This window comes from Theropithecus gelada, chromosome 17, assembly GCF_003255815.1.
Source record: "Theropithecus gelada isolate Dixy chromosome 17, Tgel_1.0, whole genome shotgun sequence".
Taxonomy (NCBI): domain Eukaryota; kingdom Metazoa; phylum Chordata; class Mammalia; order Primates; family Cercopithecidae; genus Theropithecus; species Theropithecus gelada.
Genome location: NC_037685.1, coordinates 78644740 through 78657288, shown reverse-complemented (window position 1 = coordinate 78657288; position 12549 = coordinate 78644740). Strand labels below are relative to the sequence as shown.

The following is a 12549-nucleotide window of genomic DNA, read 5'->3' as shown; positions in this document are numbered from 1 at the left end:
AGTCTCAATGGAAAACTATTCAAATTATCAGGGTTTCTCCTTAGATTAGTAGGTTTTAATAATTTAAGTCGTATCTTTGATTTCTAAGCTGTCTCCATGGTAACCTAGTTGGAAGTCTTCGTGGCAACTAAGTGGGTGAGAACATGTCCCACGGCCACTTTGACTTGTGAAAAACTGCCAATAGCTGTTTATTCTTATCAGACACAGAGCGTCTCATTAGAGCTGAATTATCCCCAAAACTTCGTACTGAAGAAGATTTAGACCCTTACATTTCAGGATGGGGGACTCCTCTGCTCTCTGCCTGACATGATACCACCTACCCCCATGTCCCACCCATCCAGCCCATGTTTTCTATTGTGGTACGACCAGTGTCCAAATTCCCTGATTCTGCTGGAAATTCAAACTTCTCAGAGGCATAATGGCTTGTGATTGCTAATACGGTCATTGTTTGTGACCTTTATGTACCCTCTGTGATGACCTTGTGATTTTCTGCCTTCTCCGAGCCAGGAATATACTTTGTCAGCTGATCTATCACCACATTTGGATAAAGTTCTCTTCATGTTCATGACCCACTTCTGCGTAATAACAACATAAAGTGAAGGAAGAGGAAGGGAGGCTTAGAGCACTCAATTCTTCATTGCCTGCCATCCCATTCTCTGGCAGCTCATTAGACAAGGCTGCCAAATCCCAAGGTGAGATGTCAGGCTACTCTGAAAACTACATTTACTAAAAACTTCATTTTTTTTAACCTTATCCAACTTCAGTATTATTTTAGTAGTAATGTGTATAAAATCGAACCACTGCTTGGGTGACCTTAGGAGAGAGCAAGCCTAAGAGATGAAAACATTTACACCTTTTTTTTTTTTTTTTTTTTTTTTTGAGACGGAGTCTCGCTCTGCCGCCCAGGCTGGAGTGCAGTGGCCAGATCTCGGCTCACTGCAAGCTCCGCCTCCCGGGTTTACGCCATTCTCCTGCCTCAGCCTCCCGAGTAGCGGGGACTACAGGCGCCCGCCACCTCGCCCGGCTAGTTTTTTGTATTTTTTAGTAGAGACAGGGTTTCACCGTGTCAGCCAGGATGGTCTCGATCTCCTGACCTCGTGATCCGCCCGTCTCGGCCTCCCAAAGTGCTGGGATTACAGGCTTGAGCCACCGCGCCCGGCCACATTTACACCTTTTAATTAAATTATACTGTCACCACATAAAAGTGTGAGGTTCAACATTTGTTTTCTTAAAAACAGAGCACTAAACAGTTTAATACAGGACCTAACTGATGGCTAAGATGTTTCTAAAAGGTGTGCAGAACCCTTAAGACTATACTGCATCAAGGAGTTCTTTTGAATTACGTATATTCAAATGATGGTGTTATAATTTACATTGAAATGCCACAGCAAAATTTTGATAAAACAAGATATAGGAGAAATAAAAACTGATTTCTGAACCAAATGTGTACTACCTTACCCTAGAGTAAATCACTGGGAAATATAGGCAGAAAACAATTGCATATTCAAACTGGAAAAAGTCATAGCATGTATGCTTTTAAAAATAAACTTCAAAAAAACTGTTTTATCAGTTTAGTTTTTTTGAGCATGTCTTTTCTAAATAATTCTCACTTATCATTCCAGAAAATATAACAGTTTGTAAGAACTCATGCAAAAATGTAAAAACTTCATTTGTAACAGACACCTAGGGGAACATAAGAGAGTGTCACAGAACAATTAGCTGACAATATTTTTTTCTGAATCTATTATTTATCCTTTTCTTGCAACTGTCGGAACATATTTGTTTGGGTAGCCATTTCAAAATGTTGGCAGGAGTTTGTAGAAATCCATTTTTTAGTTTATCTTCTATGGTGGCCTCATGGAGCAGTTGTCTTCATGTCCTAGAGAGATACAGCCCACAGGAGTTCAGAGAGTTAAGGCTGAGTAGTTAGGAATTCAGGGAGCATTCAGATGGGGCCTGGATGGTCAGTGCCACTAGATTGAGTTTAGGGAAAATTTCTACAGCCAAAATACCTTTGTTTGGGCAGAGTAGGGGACTTCTGTATGGTGTGACCTGGTATCTTCCTATGTCCCACTTGCCTCAAAGTAACTCTTTCATTGATGTTATAAATTCTGCCCTTCATAACTACTCACTTACCTAACTCAGGGACTTCAGGTAAGCTGACTAGGGAAAGTGCGGGATAAGAAATCCTCTCATAAATATATTGTAATACGTCAACATCTCATTTACCATTTCTATCCTCTCTTTCTTTTCTTTCTTCCCACAAAAAATTCTTTTAAAAAATGGTAATTTCTCAGATTTTTAATCTCTTCAGATCAACCACAATCCTGCATTCTGTGGTTTAACTGGCCATGGCAGAGACCACTAGCTGTCTGAAACAAATTTGTGCTCCTCTTTACACAGTGGGCATCTGCCCAGTGAGACTACACTTCCCAGAAGCCTTTGAATCAAGGCAGGGTCACATGACTAGTTTTCACCAACAGAGTGTGAGTGGAATAATATACTCCTCTTCTGGGCTAGGGTTTTAAGAAATGTTTGTGTATTTTCTACTCTTTCTTCTCTGGATATTTGGCTGGATTCAAAGAACTCTGAAACCCAAGGTGATGGAGGAACCACAGGATGGAAGGTGCCTGAATCCTGAATGACTGTGTGGACAGTTTATAAACATTTGGGCATGCCATCTCTATCACATAAACTTCTTTTGTCTTTTATTGCTTCTTACCTTCCCATGATTTTCCTGGGCAAATGGCTAATTAGAAGAGTAAGATGAGGTAGACGGTGAAATAGAGAGATGATAAATTCTGCTTTGGGGATATTAATCTGTGTTGTATGTGAGATGTCCAAGTGAAGATGTCAAGCAAAAATTTAGATATTTGCGCCCTGGTGTGGTGGCTCATGCCTGTAATCCCAATACTTTGGGAAGCTGAGGCCACTGGAGGTCAGGAGTTGGACACCATCCTGACAAACATGTTGAAACCCCGTCTGTACTAAAAATACAAAAATTAGACAGGCGTGGTTGTGGGTGCCTGTAATCCCAGCTACTTGGGAGGCTGAGGCAGGAGAATCGCTTGAACCTAGGAGGCAGAGGTTGTAGTGAGCTGAGATCATGCCATTGCACTCCAACCTGGGCAATAAGAGCAAAACTTGTCTCAAAAAGAAAAAAAAATTTAGATATTTGCCTATGGATTTCAGAGGAGAAATGTGGTGAGAGTAAAAGTTTCAGAGTCAACAACCTAATACTTGTATTTAGCTCCAAAAGAATTGTTGAAACTTTATAGGGAAAGAGGGTAGAGAATAAAGAAGTGCCTGAAGTTGAGACTTAAGATTCCTCAACATTTAGAGTTTGGGTAGGAATGGAGTTCAAGAAAGAGCAGAAGGAAAAGTAGAAGCGATATCAGGAGAGCATGAAGTCAGAGAAGCCAAGAGAGAAATATTGTTCAAGACGGAAGATGTGGCCACCATTATGAGTTCTACTGAGTGGTGAAGTAGCTATGGGAGCCATTGGTGGCCTTGACAAGAGACATTTCCTGGGATGATGGTTGGAACCTAGACTAGAGCAGATTGAGGAGAGAGCCAGCAGTAAGGCTACAGAGAAAAGGGAACACTTACACACTGTTGGTGGGAATGTAAATTGGTTCATCCACTGTGGAAAACAGTTTGGAGATTTCTCAAAGAACTGAAAATAGAACTACCATTTGACTCAGCAGTCCCGTTACTGGGTATATATCCAAAAGAAAATAAATCAAATAACTTAAAACAGAACTACCATTTGACTCAGCAGTCCCATTACTGGGTATATATCCAAAAGAAAATAAATCATCCTAACAAAAAAGACACATGTTCTCATATGTTCATCACAATACTACTCACAATATCAAAGAAATAGAATCAACCTAAGTACTCATCAACCGTGGATTGGAAAAAGAAAATATGGTAATATATTCCATGAAGTACTACAGAGCCATAAAAAATAATGAAATCGTGTCCTTTGCGACAACATGGATAGAGCTGGAGGCCATTATCCTAAGTGAATTATGCAGGAATAGAACACCAAATATCACATATTCTCATTTAAAAGTGGGAGCTAAATACTAGGTACTCATAGACATAAAGATGGCAATAAGAAGGCCGGGCGCGGTGGCTCACTCCTGTAATCCCAGCACTTTAGGAGGCCGAGACGGGTGGATCAGGAGGTCAGGAGATTGGGACCATCCTGGCTAACACGGTGAAACCCCGTCTCTACTAAAAATACAAAAAAATTAGCCAGGCGAGGTGGTGGGCGCCTGTAGTCTCAGCTACTCAGGAGGCTGAGGCAGGAGAATGGCATTAACCCTGGAGGCAGAACTTGCAGTGAGTCGAGATTGCGCCACTGCTCTCCAACCTGGGCGACAGAGCGAGACTCCGTCTCAAAAAAAAAAAAAAACAAAAAAAAACATGGCAATAATAGACACTGAAGACTACTGGAGGGAGGGGGTGAAAGGGGGAAGAATTGAAAAACTAGCTGTTGGGTATATATTCTGTACTGGGCGATGGGATCATTTGTATCCTAAACCTCAAAATCATGCAATATACCCATATAACAAATCTGTACCCCCTGAATCTAAAATAAAAGTTGAAATAATGAAAAAAGGTGTTCATCATCATTAGCTATTAGAAAAATACAAATTAAAATTACAATGCAGGCTGGGCCCGGTGACTCATGTCTGTCATCCCAGCACTTTGGGAGGCCGAGGTGGGCGGATCACGAGGTCAGTAGATCGAGACCATCCTGGCTAACACGGTGAAACCCCGTTTCCACTAAAAATATAAAAAATTAGCCAGGTGTGGTGGCGGGCGCCTGTAGTCCCAGCTACTCGGGAGGCTGAGGCAGGAGAATGGCGTGAACCTGGGAGGTGGAGGTTGCAGTGAGTTGAGATCATGCCACTGAACTCTAGCCTGGGGGACAGGGCGAGACTTTGTCTCAAAAAAAAAAAAAAAAAAAAAAAAAAAAAAGGCAATGGAATATCACTACACATCTATGTGAATGGCTAAAATAAAAATTAGTGACAAGACCTAATGCTAGCAGGTTGCAGGGAAACTGAATTATTCTTACATTGTTGGTATGCATGGGTGGGAATGTAAAATGGTACAGTCACTCTGAAACAGTTAAGCAATTTCTTATAAAACAAAATATGTATAGTACACCTCAGAAATTTCACTCTTAGGCATTTATTACAGAGAAATGAAAACTTACATGCACACAGAGAACTTATACATGAATATGCATGAATATGCATAGCAGCTTTATTTGTAATAGCCAAAAAGTAGAAAAAACCCAGATATTATTTTTACAGGTGAATGGTTAACAAACTATAATACACCCATACGATGTAATATTACTCAGCAATAGAAGGGAATGAACTATTGATACTAGCTACAATTTATATAAATCTTCAGAATTTATGCTGAGTGAAAAAAAACAATCCCCAAAGATTACTGTATAATTTCAAATACACATGCAGATACACACACACAAACACACATACACACACACACACACGCATATATGTATTTTTTAAATGATACAACTTTAGAAAAGGAGCGCATTAATGGTTTCCAGGGCTTAGGGAAAGAAAGTTGGGGGCGGAGGGGTGGGGGAGATGAGAAGAAGAAAGGGGTCAGGAAAGAATGAGAGACAGGTGGGTGTGGTTATTAAAGGGCAACCAACTGGAGGGATCCTAGTGATGATGGAATGGCTCTGTGTCTTGACAGTGGTGAAGGATATATGACCCTATACATGTGATAAAATTAAGTACAACTAAATAGATGCATGTGCACACACGTGCACAGGACAAAAAGCTGCTCAAATCTAAATAAGATCCATTGATTATATGAATATCAATATCCAAGTCATGATATTGTATCATAATTTTGCAAGATGTTACCATTGGGTAAAGGGTACATGACATTGCTGAGTTTTATTTCTTATTTTATTTCTTATAACTGCCCGTGAATCTACAAATTTCTCAATTAAAAATTTGATTTATAAAAAGCAAAAAAATAAAGAAATTACATAAAAAAAGGGGCAGGGAAATTAGGTAGAATGGGAAGGGATGTGAAGTGTGGGGTCAAGAGGAAGATTTTCTAAAGATAAAAAGTACTCGAGCCTCTTCTTTTTTTTATTTTTTTATTTTTTTATTTTTTTATTTATTATTATACTTTAAGTTGTAGGGTACATGTGCATAACGTGCCTCTTCTAATGCTATTGGAAATAATCCGGTGGGGACAGGGAAAGAAATGATGAGGAAAGAGAGGGAAGGAGGGAGAGAGAGACAGAGAAAGAAGAGAAGTCCTTGAGAAATAGATGAGTGATGAAGAGAGGAACGCCAGTGGGGGAACTGAGCTTTGAGAGCAGGAGGGACATGTCTTCCCCTCTAACAGGAGAGAAGGAGAGGTATCAGTTAGCTGAGGATGCAGGCATATTTGGTGGTGGCAAGACGAAGGATTTTATTTCTATTTTCTGAATGAAATATGAGGTGGAGACCTCAGATGGAATTGAGGGGAAGGAGATGGTGAGAAAAGTCTAAAAAGAGTGGGCATGAAGGTTGTAGTAGCCAAGGATATCCAGTCCGAAACCCTGAAATCTGTAAATGTTACCTTACAAAATACATGGCAAGTATTTTGCAGATGGGATTAAGGATCTTGCCTTGGGAAGACTGTCCTGGATTACCTGAGTAGGCCCTAAATGGGATCACATAAAAGGAAGGCAGAGGGAGATTTCACACAGACACTGTGTTAGACCATTCTTGTATTGCTATAAAGAAATACCTGAGAGTAATTTATGATGAAAAGAGGCTTAATTGGATCACAGTTCTGCAGGCTGGACAGGAAGCATGACGCTGGCATCTGCTTAGCTTCTAGGGAGGCCTCAGGAAATTTTCAATCATGGTGAAAGGCGAAGCGGGGAGTAGATACACCACATGACAAATGCAGGAGCTAGTGAGAGAGAGTATGGTTGGAGGTGCCACACCCTTTTAAAAATTATACTTTAAGTTCTGGGGTATGTGTGCAGAACGTGAAGTTTGTTACACAGGTATACATGTGCCATGGTGGTTTGCTGCACCCATCAACCTGTCATCTACATTAGGTATTTCCCCTAATGCTATCCATCCCCTTGTCCCCCACCTGCTGACAGGCACTGGTGTGTGATGTTCCCCTCCCTGTGTCCATGTGTTCTCATTATTCAACTCCCACTTATGAGAGAGAACATGCAGTGTTTGGTTTTCTGTTCTTGTGTTAGTTTGCTGAGGATGATGATTTCTAGCTTCATCCATGTCCCTGAAAAGGACATGAACTCATTGTTTTTTATGGCTGCATAGTATTCCATGGTGTATATGTGCCACATTTTCTTTATCTAGTCTATCACTGATGGACATTTGGGTTGGTTCTAAGTCTTTGCTGTTGTAAATAGTGCTGCAATAAACATACGTGTGCATGTGTCTTTATAGTAGAATGATTTATAATCCTTTGGGTATATACCCAGCAATGGGGTTACTGGTTCAAACACACCTTTAAACGACTGGATTTCATGTGAACTCAGAGTGTGACTTCACTTATCAAGGGGATGACCCACGCCATTCATGACAGATCTGTTCCCATGATCTAGCATCGCCTGCCAGGCCTTACCTTCTGCACTGAGGGTTACAATGCAAATGCAACATGAGATTTGGCTGGAAACAAACATCAACACTATATTAGACACATAGAGGAGAAGGTGGTGTGAAGATGGAGCAGAGGGGCTACCAGCCAAGAAATATCACTTGCTACCAGAAGCTGGAAGAACTGGGGGATGAATTCTCTTCTAGAGCCTCCAGAAAGAATGTGGCCCTGCTGACATCTTGATTTTAGCCCATCAATACTGCTTTCAGACTTCTGATCTTCAAACTGAGATAATAAATTTCTGTTGTTTAAGCCACTAAGTTTGTGATAACTTATTGCAGCAGGCATAGGAATTGAATGTAAAGGTACTCTACACTTGTATTTCATTCAGTAGCTCTCAGTAAGACACTGTGGGGGTGAAATAATTTCTCCTAGGATAGTCAGTCACCTAGTACTTATTAGTACTTTTGTTAGTACTGGTACTAATAATCTAGCTCGTTTTCTGTGCTGCTGACAGTTTCCACATTTCACAGACAGACAGACAGAGAGACAGTCACACACACGCACACACACACATTTTGTCTCCCTGCAAAAAGTGCAAATTTTTGAAGGCAAGCACCTGCTCTATAGGTTTTTTGTTTTTTTCTAAAATGTTCCTTTATTGTGCTTAGAAGTACTGGGATGTGACAGATACTAAAAAACTAGTATTTGAATTTAAATGAAGTAGTCACTTAAGTATGCATTTAATTTTGTTTTAGTTCATATACAAATCTATGGTCTTTTGGCCTGTGAATTTTGGGGAAACAGATGTGTTTTTCACTGTACTGTTGACAGAAAGAGGCAGTGGATGGGAAAGTGGCTGTCCATGGTGCTGCATGAGCTTGTTTTGACATGAAGCCTCCTCTGTCTAGGGCTTCACGACTCCAGTTCTAATGCATTTCCCTGGGACAGAACTGTGTTTTCTGAAGACTTTACAAAAATGCTTTTATGAAACAGTCTTGGTAGTGTTGAATATTTTACTTTTTGAGTCAGATAATTTGTTTCAATTAATTTATTGTTGATTTTTCTTCACTTAATGGGATATATATATAATTTTTCCCATACTTAATAGAATATATTCTGCTTTCTTAATTCCTGGGGCACTTTGCTTTGATCTTCCACTTCCTCCTTATCTAGGCCTTCACTTCTAGTCTGGTTTATTTACCAAGTAAAGAAATGTTTTAAAAACACTTATATGAGAATGTAGAATTGACACAAAACAAACAGGATGTGTTCTCAAGTAGATTATAATTCATTAATCTCTCCATTTATTAATCCATCTATCCATTATCCATCCATTTTGACAAATATTTTTCAAATACTTATTGTGGCCCAGGCCCTATATTATGGGTATAATAAAAATAATAGTATTAGTGATAATAAAACATGCCATCTCTTTCATCAAGAAGTATACACCTGGGGAGGTAAGGGAGATAAGTGACTATTGTATTGTGTGTTTAAGTGCTATGGTAGAGATGAGAACATGCTGCTTTAGCAGTATGGTGGAGGGCCATCTAGCCATCTAGTCAGGGGCAAGCGGTCTGGGAAAGGTAAAGAGAGCACAGAGGAAGTCAATCTCAATTGTGAAGAACCATAGATTAGCTGGGTGAGGGTTATTCTAAGCATAACACAATATGGCACCACCCGACCTGAACCATTCTTTGAGATAAGATACAGTCTCTTGGTACTCCATGGAGCTCTCCTTGATTGACCTAACCTAAAGTTACCTCAGTCTCCTCCAGTTTCCAGAATGTATGCTATGTATGGTGTGTTTCCCATCTGCCCTGCACAGCTTGGTGTGGTGGGAGCACCAGGGTGTGGTTGAAAAGACTGGGGTTGAGTCTTCCTCCACCTATCTGCCAATGCTTCTTGACGCACATGCCTTTTCACTCCTACCTTCCCACTTTCCATTCCAGCCATTCTGACCTACCTGAAGTTCCTTCATGTGCATTTCCCCATAAATTCCTGACCTTTGCAGGGGCTAATTGCTTGGTCAGGTAAGCCCATATCCTCTTCTCCCATCTTGGCATGACTAACTCCTATGTATCAAACTCAAGTATTTTCTACATAATATTTCTTTGATATCTGTAGTTAAATTCTCCTCCAGTGTGCTGCTGCAGAACTGCAAGCATCCCTCTGCAGTGCACTTATTACAGCAAAGGACAATCGTCCTTGCCACTCTTATTCTCCAGCAGACCTTGAGCACTTTGAAAATAGAGACCATGGCTTGTTTATCTTTGGATCCCAAGTAACTTGTATAGTGTCAATGATATGATAGGCATTCAAAACGTATTTAGTGAATGAATGGGCAACTGAAATAGGCAATAGATTGACTGTTGTTTCACTGAGTTGGTTGTTATTAATAATCTTTACCCAGCAGCTAACAATATGTATTTTCTTATGTAGGCTCAAAAACACTCTGCATTTAATCACATACAAGATCACTGTACTTAAGGATTAAAAAATGTCTATTCCATTGCTAGAAATTTAGTAAAATATGTTCTAGTTATAGATGATATGGTTTGAGAAACTTTAACAAATAAAGAGTTGAAATTGGGTAGAAAAATACAATCTATTGATTAGATCTAATTCTACTGCTTGGAACAAAGTTTTTGATTTTAAAGAACTCAAGAGGCATTATGCAGTGTATTTCTGCTGCTGAGAAAGTTAATTTACATTAGGTAAAGAGGACTAATATTTGATGTAATGTCAAGAGTAATTAAATTGATGATCACAAAATATCTTTCTGGTTTAGCTTTTATTGAAATGAAGCTGCTGTTTTAATCCCCCTTTGAGATGGAGTGGGAGTGGGGAGGGTATGATATCTCATTTTCAGGGTAATTTACGAAATATGTCATTTTCAGTGGGACCATTTGTGAATTACCAATAAGGGATTTGAAAAGCCAGACCTAAAATTTACAGTCATAGCAGTTGGTTTGTTTTAAGAAATAAGTCACTTTGCAGGCTCTGATTAGAAGATGCTCCCAGAGAACTTTTAGAATCTCCCGGTACTCAGAGAACTGTTAGGATCTCCTCTGGGAACTTGTTAGAAATGCAGAATCTGAAATCCCAGCTAATTCATGTACACATTCGAGTTTGAAAAGCACTGCTCTAGGCTATCCATGCTAAGATTTTAGTTCATCCGTTCTGCACCACACCTACCGCCCCCATCTCTGGGCCTTCGTTTTCCATCTGTAGGTTGGATAGAGTGGGGTTAGTCACTAGGTTCTTATTCCTGAGCTTGAAGAGACACTGAAGTGGAGGGACTCTTGGGAGGGAGAGAGCTATGTCTGTACCAGATACCTGGCAAGTGCTGTGCTAACATCATGGACTTTGTATCCTGTAAAATGCAATATACATGCAAAACTGTTCTGTCAGTTGATGAAATGCCAGACCAGAAAAGGTGACATTTTTTTCCTTTGGAGTGCCATACTGTGATGGCAGGGGTCATCAGCCATCAGTTATGGACAATAGGGAGCTGAAGTCAAAGGAAAGAGAGCAAGAGAGTAAGGGCATGTGAGCTCAGGGCAGAGCAGCTGCAATGACCTGGGAGGACAGGACCAGATTAGAACAAAGTGGAAGGAACCAGAGCCATGGGGCTTGGTGAAGCAGAGATTTAATAGGGGCAGAGCAGGGCCGTCTGACAATTTGAGGGATGTAAAACTGCAAGAGTAAGAGAGTGTTTGATCCACCGGAGATTTCAGCGTGAGATGCAAATGGAAAACTCAGTGCAAGATTTTCCAGAAGAGCTGATGAGAAGGGGATAGACTCAAGGGTTGTCTGACAGCTTGAATCATGAAATGGACAGAGTATTGAAGTATACTTCAAATCAATCCTCTCTGCTCTCTGTGTGCGGAGTAGGAAGGAGAAAAGGAAACAGGGTGTTATCTTTTCGGGCTACATTAATAACAGCACACTCACCTTGCTTTTTCCTCCACAGAGTCCTCACTGGATCTACCCCCGTGACTTCCACCTAGTCTTTACTGGTCTGCTCATGTTAACTACCATTAAATATTTGCCCAGTCTTGATATGCCTCAAATCTTTTTTCATTTAATGCTAGCCTGAGAGCTCCAGAGTCTTTTCCATTTCACTTCACCCTCCGTATCCCCCTGTTCAAAAATGCCACAGTACATCTCACAGGTGCTGCCTGGAACTGATGAACAGCTGTTCAGTTAAGCTGTTCCTTTTTAGTCCCATCTCCTGCCAAATTTTTACAAGAGCTACAGACATGCAGATAAATCAGAAATGACTGAAAGCTAGCATTCCAAATAGTGCCAAAAAAAAAAAAACAACAAAAATAAACTAGATAAGTGAAAGATAGCATAATTAACCCTTGCACAATGTGGAGGGGACTGAGTCACTTGTCACCTCTGCTGGGACCTCTGAGAGAAACTGATCCTCAGGGGCTGTTGTCACCTATTTAGAGGGGACACATTGTCCAGAGTGCCCCATCCTTCCTTAATCTCAAAAGGATTGGCTTTAGTTCCTTTAAATTTAGTTGTTTGAAATGTTCTGTAGCAATGTTTCTTAAGAAGTCTCTGACTTTTTCATTGTGAGGATGCTGTAGCATAGGAAAATCAACTTTGAGTCTGGAGTTGGAAGACTAGGTTCTGACTCACTAGCTAAGTGCCCTTAGGAAAGTCACTTAGTTTTTTTGAGCATCTGTTGTCCTGCGAAGTCTGTTCCTTCTTCTTGGGTACATGGCTGCACAGCTAAGGACTGCATTTCTCAGTTTCCTTCCTAACTGGATATGACCAGTCTCATGACTAAGTTCTCACCAATGGAATATAAGGAGAGGTGTTGTTTGAGAAAATTGCCTACCCTAGACTCTCTCCTCCTTCCCATTCTCTTGAGCTGGATTCTGGATCTGG

At 40.4% G+C, this 12549-nt stretch overlaps 1 long non-coding RNA gene across 1 annotated transcript; it reads right to left on the bottom strand.

Annotated features, from left to right (window-relative positions):
* Positions 1 to 738: 738 nt before the first annotated feature.
* LOC112611052 lies at positions 739 to 1652 on the bottom strand. Its single transcript, XR_003116532.1, has 2 exons — positions 1172 to 1652; positions 739 to 853 (listed from the first exon to the last, which is right to left on the bottom strand). It is a non-coding gene; the product is annotated as an uncharacterized LOC112611052 (long non-coding RNA).
* Between the last annotated feature and the right edge of the window lie 10897 nt (positions 1653 to 12549).